At 44.0% G+C, this 20,971-nt stretch overlaps 1 protein-coding gene across 4 annotated transcripts in view; it reads right to left on the bottom strand.

Moving 5' to 3' along the window:
- The window catches only part of NR3C1 (nuclear receptor subfamily 3 group C member 1), a 55,002-nt gene extending 53,827 nt beyond the window's left edge, over positions 1-1,175 (bottom strand). For 2 of the 4 annotated variants that reach the window (XM_083487797.1, XM_083487798.1), the window contains exon 1: positions 584-1,175. The gene's annotated coding sequence lies outside the window, so the exon portion shown is untranslated. The remainder of the gene's footprint in view (positions 1-583) is intronic. The other 2 variants (XR_014522189.1, XM_083487799.1) reach the window with 2 other exon arrangements.
- Between the last annotated feature and the right edge of the window lie 19,796 nt (positions 1,176-20,971).

The following is a 20,971-nucleotide window of genomic DNA, read 5'->3' as shown; positions in this document are numbered from 1 at the left end:
GATACTATATTGGGCATATCATCCTTTTGGGATTGAAATTGGCCAGAGAAGGTTGTGAAATAGGATAGCGAACCAGTTTCCGCACCCCCCCTCCTCCCATCCCACGCACGCACACGCATATTGTGTGTGCGAGAGGGAGACACACATACACACGCACACCCCTTCTCTGACGTCCAAATTTAACGTGGACGACTTTAAAGTTGAGACGAGGAGCAGCGCTTCTCCCCCCCCAATCTTCCTTTCCTCAGCTCTCTCCAACCACCCCCCCCCCAAAAAAAAATATCTGGCCTCACGCCTCAGCAACAAATCGCCTGGTCTTAACGCCAGTGGGAAGCGGGTCGAAGGAGGGGGGGGAGGTGAGGAGAAGCTGAAACGGGCAGACATTACTGAGGAAGGGACGGAGGGGGGTGACCTCTACGGGGGGGGGAGCAGGCCGCCGCCGCCGCCTTCTCCCTCCCTCCGTCGCCCTCCGCCTCCCTTCGAGAATCCTAAAAGTAGAAGCCATTCCTCGGCCCCCACCCGCCCCCGCCGCGTCTCGACAGCCAGCCAGGCAGACGGACATGGAGAAGAGGCCACCCCTTACCTTATCCAGTGGGGGCGCTGGGACTCCTCTAGCCGCCAACTTCCATGGCTCTGGCACCACAGAGCCAAGCGAATAAACAACTTGGAAGGCGCGGGGCGGAGGTTGGGGGGGGGGGGAGAGACTGGAAGGAAGGAGAGTTACGGGGCGACGGGATTGGGTGTGGGGCGGCGGCGAAAGCTGCCGCCCCTTTGCAGATGGGAATGCAGCCGCCCCCTCCCTTCGCCCCACACAGGCGCCAGAAGCAGCAGCAGAGGCGGCCCCCTCACCTGCTCCTCTTCTTCCCCCCTTCTCTGTCTGTCTGTCTGTCTGTCACACACACACTCTCCTGTCCCCCCTCAATTAATTAAAGCCCCACTTGGCGCGCCCCGCTGCCTCTCCTCCAGCCTCTGCCCCCTCTGCATCCCCGCCTTCCCCCTTCTGCACTTCACACCCACCCAGCGTCCCGCCCTCCCCCTTCTCCTCCCTTCCCCTCCTCTCCTCCCAGCCGCCGCACCGTCCGCGCTCCCCTCTACGGCTTTGCCCCAGCCACAAAATGGAGGACGGCGGCGCTAGCAGCAGAGGCTGCTGCCTCCTCCCCCTTCTCTCTCCCTCGCTCCCTCCGTCCCCTCCCCCTCCCCCGCCCCGCAGACATGCAAAGAGCGCGAGCGAGCGAGAGACGAAAGGGAAGCGGCGCTCGCGCCCGCCCGGCCGCTCGCGGGCGCAGCATAGCAGAGAGCGCGTGTCCAGGGAGGGAGAGCGCGCGCATTGCGGGGCAGCCGAGGGGGAACGGTGCAACCTGTTGACTGAGAGCGGCAACTGCAGCCCCGAACAAGGGCCTCCTTTTCGCCGCCGCCGCCGCCGCCGCCGCCGCCTCAGTCTCCTGCTTTTCGCAATCCCCCGTTTTGGCCACGGCGGCTGGCTTGCTCGCTCGCTCGCTTTCTCTCTTCTACCCTCCATTTACCTACCAATACTTTTCTTGCTCTTTTGCTTTGCTCGACCCTTCCTGTGCTTGCTATCCCCGCGTTTGGCGGAGGGGGGAAAAAAAAGAGGAAGGAAAAATAAAGTGGCGCTTGTTGTGCGACGCGCTCCTTTTCAGGCGTGTTTACTCGGAAGTAAGGACCTCTCGTTTTGGCGGGGTTTACTCCCTATGTAACTGCGCTGGGTGGCAGCCAGACGGCAGGTTTCAACTTGGAAACAAATTTCATTCAGCACAGTGCGATGTATACATATAATACTGTATATATAAATAGATATAGGTCCACCCTGTGTATGATAGGTCTTCCTTTAGGAGAAGTGAAGGAGGGTTGCCCAGTTTTGTGAGGAGCAAGCCAAATTCCACTTTCCAGGGAGATCCAGTGGGAAATTATGACCAAAGATAATGTGAAATGGTTCAAATTATATTTTCCTGCAGCTTAGAAAACACTTTCACATTTAGTAAAGGCAAAGGCTGCCACCCTAGGCACATTTTAATCAGGAGAAAGCCCTACTGGAAGATGGTGGGATTTACTTTATAGAAATGTGCCTATGGTTCGCACTTAAGGAGTAGCACCTGGCATTGTCACAACATATATCCCAAAGTATCCACATTTTGAGAACTTCAAAGTTGAGTGCAGATTGGCTAAGTTTCTGTAAAGCTCCTCTTAGCATGGTAGCAACATGGAAAGGTTTTAGCTGAAGCTCCAGAATCAAGAGGAACTTTGTCAAATGGAGATAAATGGAAAGGAAGCCTTATGTGCTTCATCCCAAACTTCTGGGGTCTTAATAAATCTAATATTTATTACATACATGACTTTTTGCCTACTTTGCTGGATGTGTGTGTATTTCAATAAGATTGCTTATACAATGTGCTTCCAGGAGAGCACAACTCAAAACAGTTTTGAGGGCTGCTGTTAATTCTATTCATTCAATAGGGCCACATCACTTGACTTCACAGAAAAGAAAATCTTTAAAAAAAATATTTAAAAAGAAAAACGAAAAACATTTGTTAGAATTTTAACTGTGAAAAGCCCCTTCATGTACTGCCTGCAGGAAGGTGCTCCCCACAACTGAAGCGGAATAGGATCCCTTGATGGTAGCAACAGCAAACAAGGTTTCTGTTCTCTACTCATTTCTCACACTGAGGGTATCTCAGACACAGGTTAACTGGCTAACAGCAGGTTAGAAAAATGGTGCCAAATGCACTCTGCCTCAGAGGTGAGAAGCAACGCTGATGTGTCTGGTCTAGTGGCGTAGTGTGGGGGGTGCAGGGGGGGGGCCGCACCGGGCGCAACATCGGGGGGGGGGGGCGCGCTCGCAGCTCTCTGCCCCTACCTGGCTCACTCACTCTCACTGCAGTGCTGGCTGTGCGAATCCGATCCGAGCCGCTGGGTCGCCGCCCACTGTGGAGGGGGTGGGTGCCAGGCGTGCGGTGCGGAGAGAGAGAGAGGGACTATCTAGGGGAGGGACAGTGCAGCAGCCGCCCAGCGCAGCGCTGAGCGCCGGAGAGAACCACACCAGACCAGACCAGGCAGCAGCAAGAAGAAGCTGGCAGCGGCGGCAGGTTAGGGGACGCAAATTACTTGCCTTGCCCTGGGTTAGGGGGCACAAATTACTTGCCTTGCCCCGGGTTAGGGGGTGCAAATTACTTGCCTTGCCCCGGGTGCTGACAACCCACGCTACGCTGCTGGTCTGGTCTGTACCATTTCAGACTGCTGGTGGTGGTTCACGTGGTTAAATGCTTTCCCATATTTATTTTGTGTTTAAATCCTTGAAGCTGAAACATTTATTTTGTGGGAGGATATTTATTTATTTTTATGTACGAACATTCAGACATACAAGCCAAGCCCTCACCTACAAACTGAAACAGTACAGCCAAGACAGTGGTTTACTATCTCAATGAGAACAGGTCTCTTGTGATCAGGGGTGTAAGAAGGCACCATTTTCTATTCTGCTTATTTGTTGCATGCCCTCCGCAGCAGTTTGTCTTCTGCCCCAAACTACATTATTTGTCTTTCCACTGTTGGTGAAATTGCATAATTACATTGACATTGCTTTATTCCACCCCATTCATTTCCATACAAAGGAGACGCAATACAAATGGGTGGAAACTGTGTATCTTTTGCTGACTGAAAGCAGCAACAATAGTGAATACTGATCTGATTCGCTGGATTGATTTCCGGAGATGGGACAAATAAATGAGCATCAGCAGTTCTTGTTCCTGTTTCCACTTTCATTGGAATCTTCCAGCATTTTTTCTTGTGATCCAAGCATTCTTCTGTACCCAGTTTTGAGTGATTATTCGATCTTAATAGAAAGAAACCCCAAACAGCTAGACAGATAGCAAATGCTTGGAATTCACCTAGGCCTTTAAAAAAGAAATCATCCGTAACATGCTTTACCACAGGTGTGCTAGAACTGTGATGATTTCCTTACTGCTTCTCTTCTAAAATCTAGCTGTATGAAGGGGACTTGTGTTCATTCCACTCATGAAACTACAGTTACCAATATTCCAAGACTAAAGAAGTTCTTTTCTGGTCTTTACTTTTCTGAAAACAACAACTGAATGCAGAGCCTTAGATTTGCTGTGAATGGCCAAAGAATTATAAATGAAGAGCATGAATTCTATAGCAGTTGCTCTTTTTGCCCTTACCTGTGTTGATATTTTAAGATGACTGTTTCAAGTATTTCCACTGATGTTAAGAGTCCAGCCCTATCTAGCACGTCCGATGACCAGTGATGATGGCAGCAGCGTTTGGAAGGCCAAAGGTTCTAGAGCAATGGCCACACAATTATTTATTAAATTTGCGCCCCATATTTTAAGCAAATGATGCTCAAGGCAGCTAACAGTAAAATACAAAGTAAAAATGAAAACATCAAAACAGGCAAAACAGGCAAAACATTAACAAAGCCAATAAGAACAGTCAGGTGATCAAATGGCAACATTTACAGTAATCCAAACATGAGACCCAAAGTCTCACTGAATAAAAATGCATTCACTTGCCAGTAGATTATTACCAGGGATGAGGCTAGATGGGCCTGTCTTGGCAAGGAGCTCCAGAGTGTGGGAGCAGCCACTGAGAAGGCCCTGTCTCAGGCACCTACCTAACATGCTTCAGATGTTGGGGCATACAGACGCAAATGAAAGAGCATGGTCTTTCGGGTAAACCAATCCCAAATCATGCATTGTATTCTGAGTCATAGCCAGCACAGTGAATTGTGCCCAGAAACAAGGTAGCAGCCAGGGCAGGTGTTGAAGAATGGACATCACACTGCAGTTGTCTATTGCTGACATTTTCCAGGTGCAATATTTATTTTCACATTTTGGATATCTGAAAGGCAATGCAAATAAAAAATGCTGAAAAGCATCATGGCAGGGTAGTTGTGAAACACACATGGAGCAATAGACTTTTTTTGGGATTACTATGCCTTTTCCTAGGCTAGCATGTTCTAAGCCTGGATAAAGAGGAACTGTAGAATGAGGTGGAACAGCTTCCCACAGATCCCACAAAACTCTGCTGCATTTCAGTGGATTTTGGGAAGGAGCTCTACTTGGTAGACTGTATCCAAAATTATTTCCATTGGTAGTGCCGACGAATTATTCTAAGGTCTGATTGACCATATTTATTTACTTCACAGCCACAATGACTGCCAGAATTTTTTTTCTTCTTGTCTGGCAATCTTACCAGGGACATGTGGAAAAAGACACTCACAAAAAAGTGGGGGGAGAAACACCCAACCCATCCTGCTTTCATTATTACAGTTTCTCTGGCACCTGATGCTACTGTTTATACTGATATGAGAACCTGAAGCTGACTCAGGGTTCCGACCGCCCTTTCCTGGCGAGGCAGCAGTCGGCCAAGCATACTTTTTCCACAGTAGGAGAATTTTGTTTTATAGGAGTTTCTGCCTTTGCATTATGAGCCTTCATCACCAACTCTCCTATGCTTATATTTTGGGACATCATTGCAGCCTCTTACCTGTACTGACCAGGAAAGGAGAGCACGTGAGAGGCTTTGAAAACGGACCAGAGATGACACAGCCAGCTTAAGTCATGTTCTGTGTGAAGGCTGCAGACTTTAAAACAAAGCCAAAATGGGCCCCAAAGCTCTGCATATCTGCCCAGTGTCCTACTTTTTAATCTATTAAAAATGTCTCCTTTGTTAAAGGAATTGCTCGCTTAGCTCACAGTTCACTAGAAAACTGCAAATCAGTAATTACCATCTTTTGTATGTGTTTGTCTGTGTCCTTCTTTCCTGTTTTCTTCTTTTAGATAAGCCATTTGAAGGGTACATTTTGAGGTTTGGGGGAAAACTAGCAAAGGTAAAAATCAGATGACATATGATATTTGCTCAGGCTTGTGAAGGGGTGAGGTGAGATATTTTTAGCTGGTGCTCCTCCCTCTACTATATCATGCTGCTGCTGCATTTAGTAAGATTTTTATTCTTATTTTAGATTGCATGCTTTCATATAGATTTTTTTTTAATTGTTTGTAACTTGCCCTGGAACCTTTGAGCAAATGAAAGTTTATAAGTGTCATAACCACTGCTATTTTTCTAGAAAAAGCAGTGCCAGAACTCACCATGAATGCCTCCCTTATTCTCTTATAATGGCAATGGCGCCCCACCTGAGAGATGCCTGAACTGAGTTCCGGTGAGTTCCGGCTGAATAAAAGCCCTGCTCATAACTAACTCACTCCACAAAATAACCTGCGTTGTGTTTTATGTCAGAGATGGAGAACCTGTGACCCTCCAGAGGTTGTTGTGCTCCAAATCCCATAATCAGTGGCTACTGGTCATGCTGGCTGGGGCTAGTGAGTGTGGGAGCCAAACAGTGTCAAGAAGACCACAGTTTAGGTACCCCTCTTTTAGATGTGTAGGTTGGAAACAAAGTTTTACAACTTCATTAGAGAGGCACAGGCAGTGCTTTTTTCCTGGGGGTACGCAGGGGTATGTATACCCCTAAACATTTTGGGAGTCTTTGTACTTTGTCCATTTACTGTATTTATTTTCCCTGATTTGAACTATAAAATGGTGATTTTATTGAGTCAAAATGAGAATACCCCTAAACACTTTTTAATGAAAAAAAAGCACTGAGCACAGGTATTCTGCTGATTGGATGATGCTTCAAAGACTCCTGTTTTAATTATTATTTGGCTGATGCTGTGAAAGTCATACATATAATTAATTCTGAACTATCACAGGTGGGAAACTGCATCATTGATAGCTTGATGGGCGACAGGCAATACATGATAAACTCTGTAAATACATAACTATAAAATTTTAAGAGTGATGGGCAAATGTAGAAAATCTGAAGAACCTCATTAAAAGCATGAGTCTGTGACTTCTGGATGTTGGCCAATGTGCTTCAGCAGACTGGCAAACCTAATCCTGAGAGATCTTAGTTGAAACCCCATTTCAGACATCTCTTAACCTCAGCTCCCCAATTGATGATGGTAATTGTTTTGAAGCTGTATACAGGCAAGATGAAAATGAGCACCAAAAGAACAAACTAAAGGCAAATATTTTCACTGTCATACCAGGCTTCCCACTTCTGGAGCCAGAAGTAAATCTGATGCTGAACAGAATGGTTGATTATTGATTAATTATTCAATTTGTATACCACTTAATATACTAAAAATATATATCTAAGCGGTGTGCAGGAAACAGAAGCAGCAAACAAACTTAAACAAAACATTACAAAAATACAAAAGTGGCACCCACCCCACATTCATTGGCAAGAACATGGCAATGCCATTGCACATGAATCTCAACTAGCCAGCCCACCAGAAGGAGCGCCTGTTTGTTTACCCAGTCCCCCACTTGCCTTGCCTGCAAAGCTTTTGGCAAAACTGGAGTTGTGAGCTTCATTGGACAGGAAGAGCCAGGACAAAAGTGAAACTGTTTCTTGAACCTTACTCATTCTTAAAAGCAAGAGAGGTGTTGAAAGCAGTAAGTTGTGCTCACTATTGTAATGTACACACAAGATAGTTGGATCTAAACGATGTAATGCAAAAAGCCAGTAACTAATTTTAGAAGTTAAATGGTTTAAACCTGAGATTATGTGTATTAATTTTGCAGGTATGCTGTTTGTGATGATATAGAATACCTGGGTTGCATCCAGTTAAATCCATTCTAATTAATGAACCTAAGTTTGTTGTGTTCATTGATTCCAGTGGCCATACTCTGAGTAGGACTGGCATTGGCTACCACCTCTGGAATCCATACAGCTCTCAGGATTGCTGCAGGATTGCTGAAGAGAGCGTAATGAAAGAAGAGCCGACTGTGTCTCATGTCCCGCTGGCCCAATTTGCATGGAGACAAACGCGTAACATCAGATTAAAATCTGTTCCTTACAATTAGGTTTCATCAGATCTTCTACATCCTGTTATCTAGGACAGAGCCACAGTTGATATGGATGCTATAATATCTGAAGATTACCCTGAAGAGTCAGTCTGCCTAGGATATCTCCCACTCTTCCTTTAATGTAGTGCCAACGGAAACCCTTGAACATTTTCCTTTGGTGACACCAGTCCCAAGTTGCTAGATCTGTACTGTCAAAACACTGCAGGTTTCTGTACTTCTTCTGTAGCAAAACCAAGACCTTTCCAGAGGGTCAGAGTGAGATCATGCTCAAAGGTGTTAAGCTTCATTGAAGAGAACCTTTCAAAACACTGTAAGATTCATGAATAGTTGAAATGCTATGAGGAGGAAGACAATAGAATAGCTTTGCAAAGGACACCGCAGAGTGCTAATTAGCTTAATTAAGGAGGAGGAGCCTCCTGAAATAGTCCTTGGGGATGAAGTCATGTATGCCAAAGCACACAAATAACTTCAATGTTTTGAAGTCTTGTGGAAACATCTGGCAGCAACATGCAGCTTTGGAGAAACTTTTTTTAGTGCCTCCAGAAAGGAAAATTCCTTGATCATGAACTGCATTCACAAAATGGGGGTGCAAGAGCATGTTTGTTTGTTTTTATACTGCCCTTATGTTCCTAATGTTGTACACCACCCTGATCTCTTTAGATAAAGATATCAGGGTGGTGTAGAACATTAAGAATGTAATTTTCTCAGCATAATGAAAAAAACATAATACAGAGCATAATAATCATACTAACACAGTCCATCCACCACATTTAACAGGCCACAGATTATTACTAAGATTCTCAGAATCTAGGGATGGTTTCTTAAGGAACTGCCTTATCACTGCCTCCTTCAAACAGGCAGGAGCTGCCAGGAGATGAACTCCAGGCAGCTGGCTCTTCCCTGCTGGATTTTTATCAGAGGGGTAAGGGTCCAGAGTGCAGGTAGTCACCCAGACTGATGGAAGTGCCTTGAGCTGCATCAACTGAAATTCATCCAACAAAACAGTACTAGACATCTCCTGCACATCTCTTGAGATTCAACCACTATAACTGCAGAGTCAAGGTCCCGATGAATGCAAGTGATTTTATTCTCAAAATGCTTGCCAAACAAGTCGCAGCAAGCTACCATTGGTTCTACCACCTCATTTGGGCCAGTATGCAAAAGGCTCCACACTACAGCACCTGGAAAAGATGTGCTGGATGGCATAGTGAGGATGCAATGGAGGTAGTAAACTATGCCTTCTTTGCTGCCTCCACTGCCACTGAGTAAGCTTGAAAATGCACACTTTGGTTGTATTTAACTGGAGTTTTCCTCCACTTGCATTCAAGCTGTCTCCCAGCTTGCTTCTTTGCCCTCAGCTTGGGATTATACCATGGAACCAAAAGGGCTCCACGAAGCAGGAGAGGGTGCTTAACGGTGACCGTGTCAACAGCCTGAGCCAACTGGAGATCAACCAGGGCTTCAACAGGAGTGCCAGTTATATCAACTGGGAAAAAAACCCCAGAGCTGCCTGGAAACCATTCAGATCCATCAACCTTCAAGGGAGGACCATCCTAAAAGGTCCCCTGTCTCTGCAGAGGGGAAAGGGTGCTGAAAGCCTAAAGCTCAGCAGGAAGTGATCTGACAATGACAAGGGGCTGATTTCAATATCCCTCACTTTCAGATCACCCTCTTGGTGCCCACCAAAAACACAATATCCAGAGTGTGACATTGAGGGATGCCTGCGTCACAGACTGAGCAATTCTTCAGTTCATGTAGGTGCAGGTACAAGGTCTTCCTCTCTGTGCTAAAGTAAGCATATACGGTATATTCATGCAGTGGGCAGGAGGACAGAGAGAATGGTAAGTAAAGAAAGAGAAAGAAATGTTTCAGAGCTTATGGTCTCACCCTCAAACAGCAACATAGGGAGTTTTGTGGAACACAGAAACTTCGTGCAGAATAGGTAATAATGCACAATCTTTTCTTTCTCCATCTCCTTGTTCTTCAGGGGGAGAAAGAACAAGAAGATTTGAGTATGGTTTCTCACCCTTTCCCATCGCAAAGATAGCACAGCAAGTAATACATAAAAACCAGTCAGTGGAAAATAATGTGTAGAAGGCAATTTGTTCTGTGGCAAGCAATTGATCCTCTCAAAGTCACTGCAGATTGTACCCTCTGCCATTTCTGCTCTTTTGGTTAGCAAGGGGAATAATGTATAGTGCGGAATTGGTATGTTTTTTTTTTTAAAAAAAGGAGGGAAAGATTGAATGAGGAAACGTCAGGGGTCACATAACATAGCCTCTTGTCTTGTGCCTCTCATGAGTATTCATATTGGAGAGGTGCCTTAAAGCTTGTTTCAGGAGTGCTATTGGAGAAGTATAGAAAAAAGAAAATTGGGTTGCCAGTGGAAATGTATCTGTGACTTCCTTGTTCTTGTGCTTCCCACAATTTTATTTTCCCTGTAGAATAGGCTTTATCTCTTCATGGACCTTAAAGCTCAAGCTAGTGAAGACAGAATGTGGTGGATCCCATTTTGGCAGACAGCACTCACTGATGGTCCTTCCATTGTGTTTAGTGTAGTCTTGGGTCAGTGAAGGTCATCTTTCCCTCTCTGTCACCTCACCCCTCTTAGGGCAAGATGCTAGGTTCCCGAGGTTCAGACCCTGAGACCCAAGGAGAGGCTCCCGGTGGGATAGGTAGAACCATTTCCTGTTGGGGAGAGTCAGCAAGCATAGTTGCCGCTACCCCTGTGACCAAGGTTGCAAACGACAATAACTGGAGATTTTAAGAGCTCTAGACACAAATATTTTCAGGTCTGCACTAACTTTTAGGGGAGTCAACCCACATGCCGTGCCATTTCTATCTTTAAAAAAAGGTAAAGGGACCCCTGACCATTAGGTCCAGTCGTGGCCGACTCTGGGGTTGTGGTGCTCATCTCACTTTATTGGTCAAGGGAGCTGGCGTACAGCTTCCGGGTCATGTGGCCAGCATGACTAAGCTGCTTCTGGCGAACCAGAGCAGCGCACGGAAACGCTGTTTACCTTCCCGCCAGAGCAGTACCTATTTATCTACTTGCACTTTGACGTGCTTTCGAACTGCTAGGTTGACAGGAGCAGGGACCAAGCAACGGTAGCTCATCCCGTTGCAGGGATTCGAACCACTGGCCTTCTGATCGGCAAGTTCTAGGCTCTGTGGTTTAACCCACAGCACCACCCGCATCCTATCTAGTGGCAATGATAAAGTCTAAGCAACTAAAGCAAAATTCGATGGCCAGATTGCTCACCAGGGCAAGACGAGTTAAGCATTTAACATCAATCTTGCCTCAACTGCGCTGGCTGCCAGTTAGTTTCCAGGCCCAATTCAAAGTGCTGGTGCTGACCTATAAAGTTTTACACGGCTCAGGACCGCAATACCTTAAGGACCACCTTTCCCCATATGAACCCACCTGGAACCTGCACTTGCCATCCAAGGCCCTTCTCTATGTCCACTCTGCCCAAGAGCTTCTGAGGATGACAGCACGAGAATGGGCCTTTTCTGCAGTGCTTCTCCATCTGTGGAATGCTCTCCCCAGAAAGGCTCACCTGGCACCACCATCACATGTCTTTAGACACCAGGCGAAAACTTTCCTCTTTACCCAGGCCTTTGGCAAGGTTGCAGGTTCAATCCCCATATGAACAGCTGCATATTCCTACATTGCAGGAAGTCGGACTAGATGATTCACAGGATCCCTTCCAACTCTACAATTCAATGATTCTATGTCTATCGTTGTAATTTCCCCCCTGTGATTGTTGCATTTTTTTATTATCATGCTATATAAATTATGTTTAAAATGTTGTACACTCCCTTGAGATTTTTGGATAAAGGGCCGTATATACATTGAATGGGTAATAAATAATAAATAATAAAAACTATAAGCACGAGCATGTTTTTCAGTTCCATTTCTTTATTGTTCGGTAAGGTCACGCTGCCCTGCAATCCACTCTAGCCGAATTCCAATCTAACTAGGTCAAGTTGTAAAATTAATTCTGGAATTGGAATGTGCAAAATTTGCTGCAGCTTGTAGTTCCTTCAGTTCATTTCAATATTTTCTGTCCTGTATGCTACCAGTTCACAAATGCAGACTGATAAAACACTGTGAAAATATATACTGGCGTGATTCCTTTTGTGGAGTGTTTTACTGATGCGCACATGCACATGGATGCAATGATAAAATACCACACTAAAAGGGTATTTATGCAACTGATCATACTAGGGTTGCATTTTTGCTGCATTTTATCAATATGCGTATCACATGTGCATCTATAGAACACAGTGCAAACAGAATATTGATACAATCACATGCAATGTAATGTAAAGGGAGGGAAGGGTGTAACGAAGAGAAAGATGTGGCAAATTGTATTCACATGCAGCATTTTTACAAAATTCAGAATTTATAAAGAAAGAACAACAATGGTTTTCTAATGCATAAGAAAGGAAGAACTCTGGATATTAGGAATTTTGGATCACTATAGCGCATACTCATGAATTATCCACTCCACTTTCAAAAGATTTCAAACACTATTTGTGGTGCCAATGGGAGCTTTAGTTCCATTTGCAATTTGCAGCAGCCGCGGGGGGGGGGGGAGAGATTTCCATCAGGATCACAATTGGGGTGCAGGGTTGACCCCAACACCGCTGCCCATGCACTGTAATCCTGTGGGAAATCGTCTCCCTGCACCTAAGTTTACATAGTTTCAATCTCCTGATGTGACTGCAGTCCACACAATTCATTCAGGGTGCAGTTAGGTTCAAAGTTAAATCCATGTAAGGGATGATGATGCCTGGAGTCAGACAAATGGTCCACGGTTAGTAGTGGCTGGCTTGGTGAGGCAGAGTTGTGGAGCTGTCCTCATGAGACCAGGGTTGCTGCAGGGGCAGCACAGGGCAGCAACAAGGCTGGGCCCGTGGTACATACCCATTTGCCTCATCCCAGTATCTTCTCTGGTCAAATAGACATTGCAGGTTTGTGAAGCATTGCAAAATTTGTTTTAACTGAAAGCTTTACTACCAGACTTTTAGAAGACATCTGAAGGCAGCCCTGTTTAGGGATGCTTTTAAGGTTTGATGCATTACTGTATTTTAATATTTTGTTGGAAGCTGCCCAGAGAATAATAAATAAATTATTATTATTATTATTATTATTATTATTATTATTATTATTATTTTGTGAGATAGAAGAAACACGTACCACAGGCAACTCTAGCTCTGTTCTACCACATTTCGCTTTGTGAAAAAAGCTATTGGCTATCTCTAGCCCCTGTGTCCTGTCCACAAACAGTCTCAGATACTGTCAGGCTGAAGGAGTGGTCAGAGAGATGGCTACATGTTTAACGAAGGCAGTTTATACAATTAAAACCCATGCACCTTGAATCTTTGGGCGCTGTGCTTCAAGAACAGGAGAACCTTGATGGTGTTTACTTATCTATTTACAACGTTCTTTAGGAAGAAAAAAAACAGCATACATTACCCTCTCCTGTTATTTATGCAGCCAAATTCTTATGCAGGTACCTGGACGTACAACAAGCCTTATCTGTATGATATTCACAGTGCAACGCGGATGCAGTCTTCTGCTATCTCTCCTCTGTCGACACCCTACATTCCTTGCATCTCTCCTTTAACCCTTGACCCACTTAAAACCTCTTCGTTCCTGCCTCGCATCTTCCATGTGCAACAAAACTGCTAAACAAAGGTATAGGTGATATTTTGATTTTGCTCTTTTAATAGTTTCTAGAGTATTATAAGAGAGCACTGTTATCGAAGGGAAAAACTGAATTCAAAAGCAGCTGTCACCACATCGCCAGAGTTGTTCTGTTTCTGTTCATTACAATGGAAGGGTTTTAAAATGTTAGAAAGGATTAGAGTGGTTGTTTCAGTGGTAGTCCTTCATAATAACTTGTATCTTTTCCCCACTGGAGGTCAAAGCAGCTTAGAGAAGGCAATTTTCAGCAGGAAAACAGCATGAGAGGAAATAGTTAAGAAGCTCCACTCCTCCTGCTCTGGTCTTCTGCTACAAATTGAAACCTCAGCAGTTTCTCTCTCTCTCTCTCTCTCTCTCTCTCTCTCTCTCTCTCTCTCTCTCTCTCTCTCTCTCTCTGTGTGTGTGTGTGTGTGTGTGTGTGTGTAGTCCCTCCAATAGCAATTACATGTATAGTTCTGCCAATGGGAAGTTGGGATGACAGAGAAATTTGATTCAGTTTACATTTAAAGGCGAACTTAGCTAATTCACACTTTCCAAAACAAGATATGAACTGAGACATAGCCACACTCCAAAAGTCACTTCTCCAAATTTTGCAATGCAATGCAATTCTCCAGTATATAAATTTGTGTGCTAGCACAGGGTTTTCCAAACTTGGGCCTCCAGCTGTTTTTGGACTCCCATTATCCCTAGCTAGCAGGGCTAGTGGTCAGGGATGATGGGAACTGTAGTCCAAAAACAACTGGAAGCCCAAGTTCAGGAAACCCTGTGCTAGGGTAAAGTGTGCATATAAATGTCTATATCAGCAAAAAAATAGCCTGCAAAAATGCATTATGTTAGGATAACTTGCTTTGCAAAAAATGTGCATAATAGACAACTTTGAATGCAAACATGTTTATTGGGAGAATTTTGCAGTAAAATACTGATTAAGTTTCATGAGGACTTTTGAAAAGAAAAGAAATCACAAACAGATATTGAAATATGAAGAATTGAATACAAGATTGGAAAAATGAGAAAATGAGAGAAATCAAAATCAACATATTCACCCATCCCTAGTGAAAAGGGGGGCTTTTTTGTATAATTAGGATGCATGCCAAATATTAGAGGCATTTTCCTACACAAATTGCTCAACAGTAAATATGTCCAAATTAATATCCAAATTAATGTCCAAGTCTTAAATGATCATAAAGCATCCTGGCAGAGCACTCTGTGTCAATTCCCCAATTTATTGGCCATCCTATATGCCAGATTATATTAAGGTATGACACTGAGAGAGCCAGTGTGGTTTAGTGGTGAGAGCATCAGACTAGGAGCTGGGAGAATAGGGTCTGAATCCCCACTCAGCCCTGAAGCTCAGCCTAAATTACCCCACGGGTAGGTTAGGCTGAGAGGGTTATAAACAAATTATTAGGTGAATTATTCAGTTCAAATCTTCATTGGTCTACTGTAGGCTTCCTCAAACTCGGCCCTCCAGATGTTTTGAGACGACAATTCACATCATCCTTGACCACTGGGCCTGCTAGCTAGGGATCATGGGAGTTGTAGGCCAAAAACATCTGAGGAAGCCTGGTCTAGTGTCACCAAGATGTGTCCCAGATATATGCAAGCCATGGGTATCTTACCATCCTTCATTCCTTTGCCACGCCAAAACATATATGTGATTTACAAGATATACTGAACTTACAAGTATTCCGGAGCCACTTGCTTCCTTTAATGTGAAGAGCAACCTAAGGTTCTTGGGTTCTTCATACATCTGGCCTTCAGTGTAACTGTGAGATTTCCTGAACTTGTTTATTGTCCAAGCACATTACATTACCCAGTGGTGATTTATAACCAAAGCTGCAGATCAGAATACAAATTTGAAGGCGATAAAGATCTTGGCAAGGATATGCATCCTCAGTACAGTGTATTTAAGACAGAGATCCTGCTGTTCGTCTATTTGGGTATCATATATTGCTGGGCTTCTCTTTGATCTTGCCTCACCTTGACCAACTTATATTACTAGGGCAGATATCAGGAAAAGCCAAGGAATTCCTTTACTAATGGCTTCCTGCCTAAGATCCAGCCACTGCAATGCTGCCTCACAGAGATGGAGAACAGAATAGAAATACAGGTCTATGTGATAGCAGACATAGCCAAGACTAATATTGACAGGTTGTAAATAGAGCTGAATACGAAGGCTGAAAATGCTTTTGAAAAAGCGATCATCATGGTGTGTACAGTCATCTCACTTTCACCTCTTGAAAACAGGTTTTTGTACTTCTTTCAAAAGCCTACAAAGGCTATTTGATCAGAGGTGACAAAAGAACAAAAGCAGTCTGAGTGTACACCATGGGAAGCAGTTTCCAGAGGGGAAGTCATTGTATTGTTGCAGCAGAAACGCACAAGCTTTTGTGCACCAGAGTCTACTTCATCAGATGGATGGACTGTATCTCAGCCCAGTGATTCAGTTGGCAGGTATGTGCATGAGTGTAAAAGGAGAGGACGTGTGTGAAAAAGTTGGAATTAAATGGCAATGAAATGCAAAAAGTACAATATTTGACAATGTAATTATGGTTGATGCATGATGTAACTGAAAGTTTACATAAGACATTAAGAAAGGGAGAAAGGCACAGTTTCATTGTCCCTCACCCCAGAGTCAAACATAGTTTCCATTTAATATGCTCAGACTGCTATTTCAATTTATAAATGGCTCAGTGTGCAGAATTATGGTAAAGGTGGCCTTGAAAGAGTAAGGCGAGGTGATTTAGAAGAGGTTTTTATGGGCTATGGGCTATGAGGGGCCAGTGCTGGGTACCCATGGCACTGGGTCTGGAACGGTTTCTAAAAACCCCTCTCTGTTTCCAACATATGCTGTGATCCAGAGGCAATTATACCACATGCTCCAGCACTGCTCCAATGCCTCTTTGCCAAATCAAGGAACGAGACATCTTTGATAGCCTCACCTTCCTTCTGAATGCAATGTGCCCCCCCTGCATATATTCATTGCTATAACAATGTGGGATGGGGGCAAAAATTGATGCAGCATTTAAAGGTGAACCTACCTCATTTGCACTTTGCAGTTCAGTATGCAAACCAAAACACAGCCATCTTTCAAAAATTCTCCTTTTATCAAACTTCACAATGCGGTACACAGGGAATGTGCAGACAAATGCATATAAAGTATGTGTAAACATGCATTTATCTGGGAAAATAACACACAACATGCATATTCCTAAGATTATTTGTCAAAAATGTTTCTATTAGGCAAAAGTATATTGAAAACGTGCCTATTTAAAGAAATTCCTACAAAAATGCTGATGAATTATCATGGTGACTTTTTTTTTAAAGGCAAACTGATGTGGAAATGTGGAGAAATGAACCTAAATGATTACCTGGGCCCTGCCAACTGTGTAGTTGTGTTGGTTTTGTGTGTAATGAGAAGACCCTGTGAGAGAGATGTAGGGCATCATTACTCCTCAAGCTAGTACCACCAGCTCCTAGGGAGAGGAGAGGTGACATGAGCCTGAGTAGAAGCCATGCCCAAGACCCCTCTAATGTGATTCTGTTGGGGAAATATTGGGGTCCAAGCCCAATACTTACGTTGTGAACTCCCCTGAGATCTGTGGATGAAGGGCGGCATACAAATTTTACAAAATAAAACAAAACAAAATAGGGAGACAGAATGAGAAACCAAAGTTGCCGGCTTTGCCTGTCCATGGTAGTAACATATGCTTTGCAGAGTTATATGGCTGCACTGGGCTAGGGTAGGTTGGCTGTCAAAAAGACCTTTCATAACACCATATGATTCATATGATTCATATGAATTGACATGAAAACATGTTATCAAGGCTCAGTATAGGCCAGTGAATATGCTGCATACAATGATGTATAACTAACCTTGAAGGGATGTTCTGCAGAAGGCAGATTCTTGGAACAATGCACTGAATAATACAGATGAAAATCTCCAGTGATATGCAGATGTAATATCTGTTAGGAAATACTTGTACAGTGGTGCCTCGCAAGACGAAAAGAATCCGTTCTGTGATTCTCTTCGTCTAGCGGTTTTTTCGTCTTGCGAAGCAAGCCCATTGACGGATTAGCGCTATTAGCGCTATTAGCAGCTTATCTGCTGATCGGATCAGCTGATCAGCGGCTTAGCGGCTTAGAAAAAAGGGGGGGAGGAAAAAAAACTAGCAGGAACTCACAAGACATTGTCATCTTGCGAAGCAAGCCCATAGGAAATTCGTTTTGCGAAGCACCTCCAAAACGGAAAACTCTTTCGTCTAGCGAGTTTTCCGTCTTGCGAGGCATTCGTCTTGTGGGGCACCACTGTATGTATATAAGACCAATATTACCCTCCCCAATTATCCTTCTCTTCATGCTGAAATTCTCTCAGGAATATCATTCATCAGACCACTAACAACCTATGATTTATTATTCTCCTTTCAGAGGCAATTAAATTCTTCATTTTTTATGCAACCAAATTCATTCTAAGGCCGCTCAAACCAATACAATAGGAAAGAGAAGATAATAACTGTATGATGAAGGTTCCAGCACACCTCAGCGGTGAGGGTATTCCACAACCTAGGAGCTGCCACAGAGAAGGCCCTCTCCTGGCCTACCTACTCTGCCACTCAGGAGCAATCGTGTCAACAGCTCTACACATCTCATGAGAGCCTCGACAGAAATGCTAGCCATGTCAGCCAGAACATCCACCGAATCATTCGGGAATCTATCAGATTCCATTGTCTCCATTTTAATAGGTCCCCTACCACTGCAGCATGAAGTAGAAATGTTCAGCCTGAACTACACTAGGGAACGATCCATCCATGACAATGTATACAAATATATATTATTATTTTATATCAATCGGTGAACTCCAATAAGGCTACAAATGGACCAGGAAAGGAATGATTACACCAGCGAAGCAGACTGCTCTGTGAGAAGGAGGGGGAGGCAAGATGTGCCAACTAAACTATCCAGCCCCATCTTTGGCTCTCACCACTGCCCCTAAGACAAATCCCTTCCTGCCTCTATGAAATATACTTGGAGTCGCGTAGTGATTTCATGCTCTTTATTGTAGCTCGTAACACAGTGAATGAATTTCCCCCCAAACCTCAGGCTTTATATACATTATTTACACAACGAGTCCCATCTGATTGGCTGATTCTGCTTCCCTCCTGGAGCCTGATTGGGCTGCTCCTGCAGGCCAATCAGGTTGTTGCATTCTAGGATCCTACCTCCCTATTGTTCTAGGATCCAAGCTTAGTACATAACACCCCACTAAACAGCCTTTTAACCTACATTCTGGTTGAGCTGACTCTTTGTGCTGACTAGGGTGGTAAGGCAATTGGGTGTGGAGTGAATAGCAATGCCTCAGATTGTTAAACCAAAACAAACTTAGCTTCCACAATGTAAATATTTATTGAGAAAATACTATGCAGTGAAGTTACCCTAATTTTAAAACATTTCTAACAGTTTTATCACAGAATCATAAAATTGTAGAGTTGGAAGGGAACATAAGGGTCATCTAGTACAGCCCCCTGTAATGCAAGAATCTTTTGCCCAATGTAGGGCTTGAACCCAGGACTGTGAGATTAAGAGTCTCATGCTCTACTGACTGAGCTATCCCATCATAAGAGCAAATGAAAATGACACAGGAAAATACACCCATCTAAGAGGCTATGGTTTTCCTACCCATGCCAACACTTAACAATTCCTCTCAGTCACAGGATTGCAGCCTTAGTTTAATTCTGTACTTCAGCTGTAGCAGATGTTTTCTAGTACAGTTTACAGTTTCTAGAGTCAGTGTACTTTTTAAATGTGTCATCATACTTCAAAACTGTGAATGGGAGTCAGAAGTAAGTAAGGAGGTCAAGAAATTAAAGCTTCCCACATATGTTGTATTTTTGGATATTTCTACTACCATACTAATGCACTAAAAAAGAAACAGTTCTAAGTAAACACAGTCAGTCTATCCCTGCTTGGAGAAGAAGATACATTGCAGCATCAGAATCATATTTATCATCAGAATTTGTAAAACACACAGCACACAAAGCACAGCCCTGGATGTACACCCCAAAATAGATCATTGACTTAATTGTGTGTGATAACACTGTCTTAATATAGTTTTCAGTTCTCACTGCCAGTTAAGTACAGAAGCAAACCTCAAACACGTTGTTGCACAGAATGAGTTGTTGTCAAAGGTAGTGACATCTTAAAATAATAGCAACAGAAAAATGATATTGTTCATGCCCTTATCTCTGAGTGAAGGGAGATTCCAAGGGTTCCTGAGCTTACCCAGGGTTCTGTGCCTCCTTTCAGCTCCCAGCATCAGCCAAAACTCACACACAAAACTTGCCCCGCTAGCCCATTGCTTCCCTTCCTAGAGGAAGATGTGGCATCCAGCCAAAGGAGGTAGTGAAAGGACCACCCTCTCTTGCTGGAAGCATCTTCAGCTGTCACTATGGCAACACATCTCACTCTTCAAATGCTGATGATGGCACTTTGCTGGGCTGCCTAAAGCCATTAGCCTAAAAGAGGAAGTGCTTTGACCAGCTTCTTCTGCTACATTCTAAGCCTTATGGATACAGAACCACAGGCCTGGAAGCAACCCACCGATATCATCCAGACCAACCTTCCCACCCTATAAAAACAACATGCTTCAAGATCCCCGTGGGAGTGCACTCCACTTGAGTGCTTGGTTCTTCAAAAAGCAATGCTCCCCCCCCCTCCCAGCAACAAACCAGTCATTTCCAGAACATTTTCTTACTTTTTAAAGAGCTGTTTTTCATTCAACAGAATGGATATTCCTTTTCCAGTACCCCTTAAGGAATGAAATTGACTCACTAGATAATAAAGTCACTGCAAGCTAGCCTTGAGAGCATCACCTCTTCCATTTAACTTGTATAGGATTTGAGAAGGCAACTGGAATTAGGCAACTGGAGCGAATAGGCTTCTACTTACCATCAGACCCCCCACAAGCTCAGGGCTAGTGTCTTGGTAATAAGGGGGATGCTCTTCTTTCCACTGTACACCTAAACAATTTATCTGTATGCAGCCTGAACTGCAGAATTGTTTTGGTGGTTCACTAAAGAGAGCGGGGGAGTCTTTTCCTGGAAAGGAAAATTGTGTGCCATTGTTCATCCTGTTTTGTGTGAAACAGATAGGTTGATTTGCGTGTAGGGTGAGGTTGCTCAATTGCACTTACAATACACTAAGTTGTAAGGAATGCTAGGGAATGATTTATGAGGCTCGCAACAGCAGGGAAAAGGTCTAGATTTGTTATTGCAGAAAATGATTGCAAACAGCTTCTATACGCAAACTGCTGTTTTGCAAAGATCACAGGTGTCCATAGTGGGCCATATACGTTGG

Source organism: Podarcis liolepis (genome assembly GCF_965112155.1).
Source record: "Podarcis liolepis genome assembly, chromosome: 2".
Classification (NCBI taxonomy): Eukaryota; Metazoa; Chordata; class Lepidosauria; order Squamata; family Lacertidae; genus Podarcis; species Podarcis liolepis.
The sequence above is the reverse complement of the archived record's forward strand: the minus strand, read 5'-3'. Positions and strand labels throughout refer to the sequence as shown.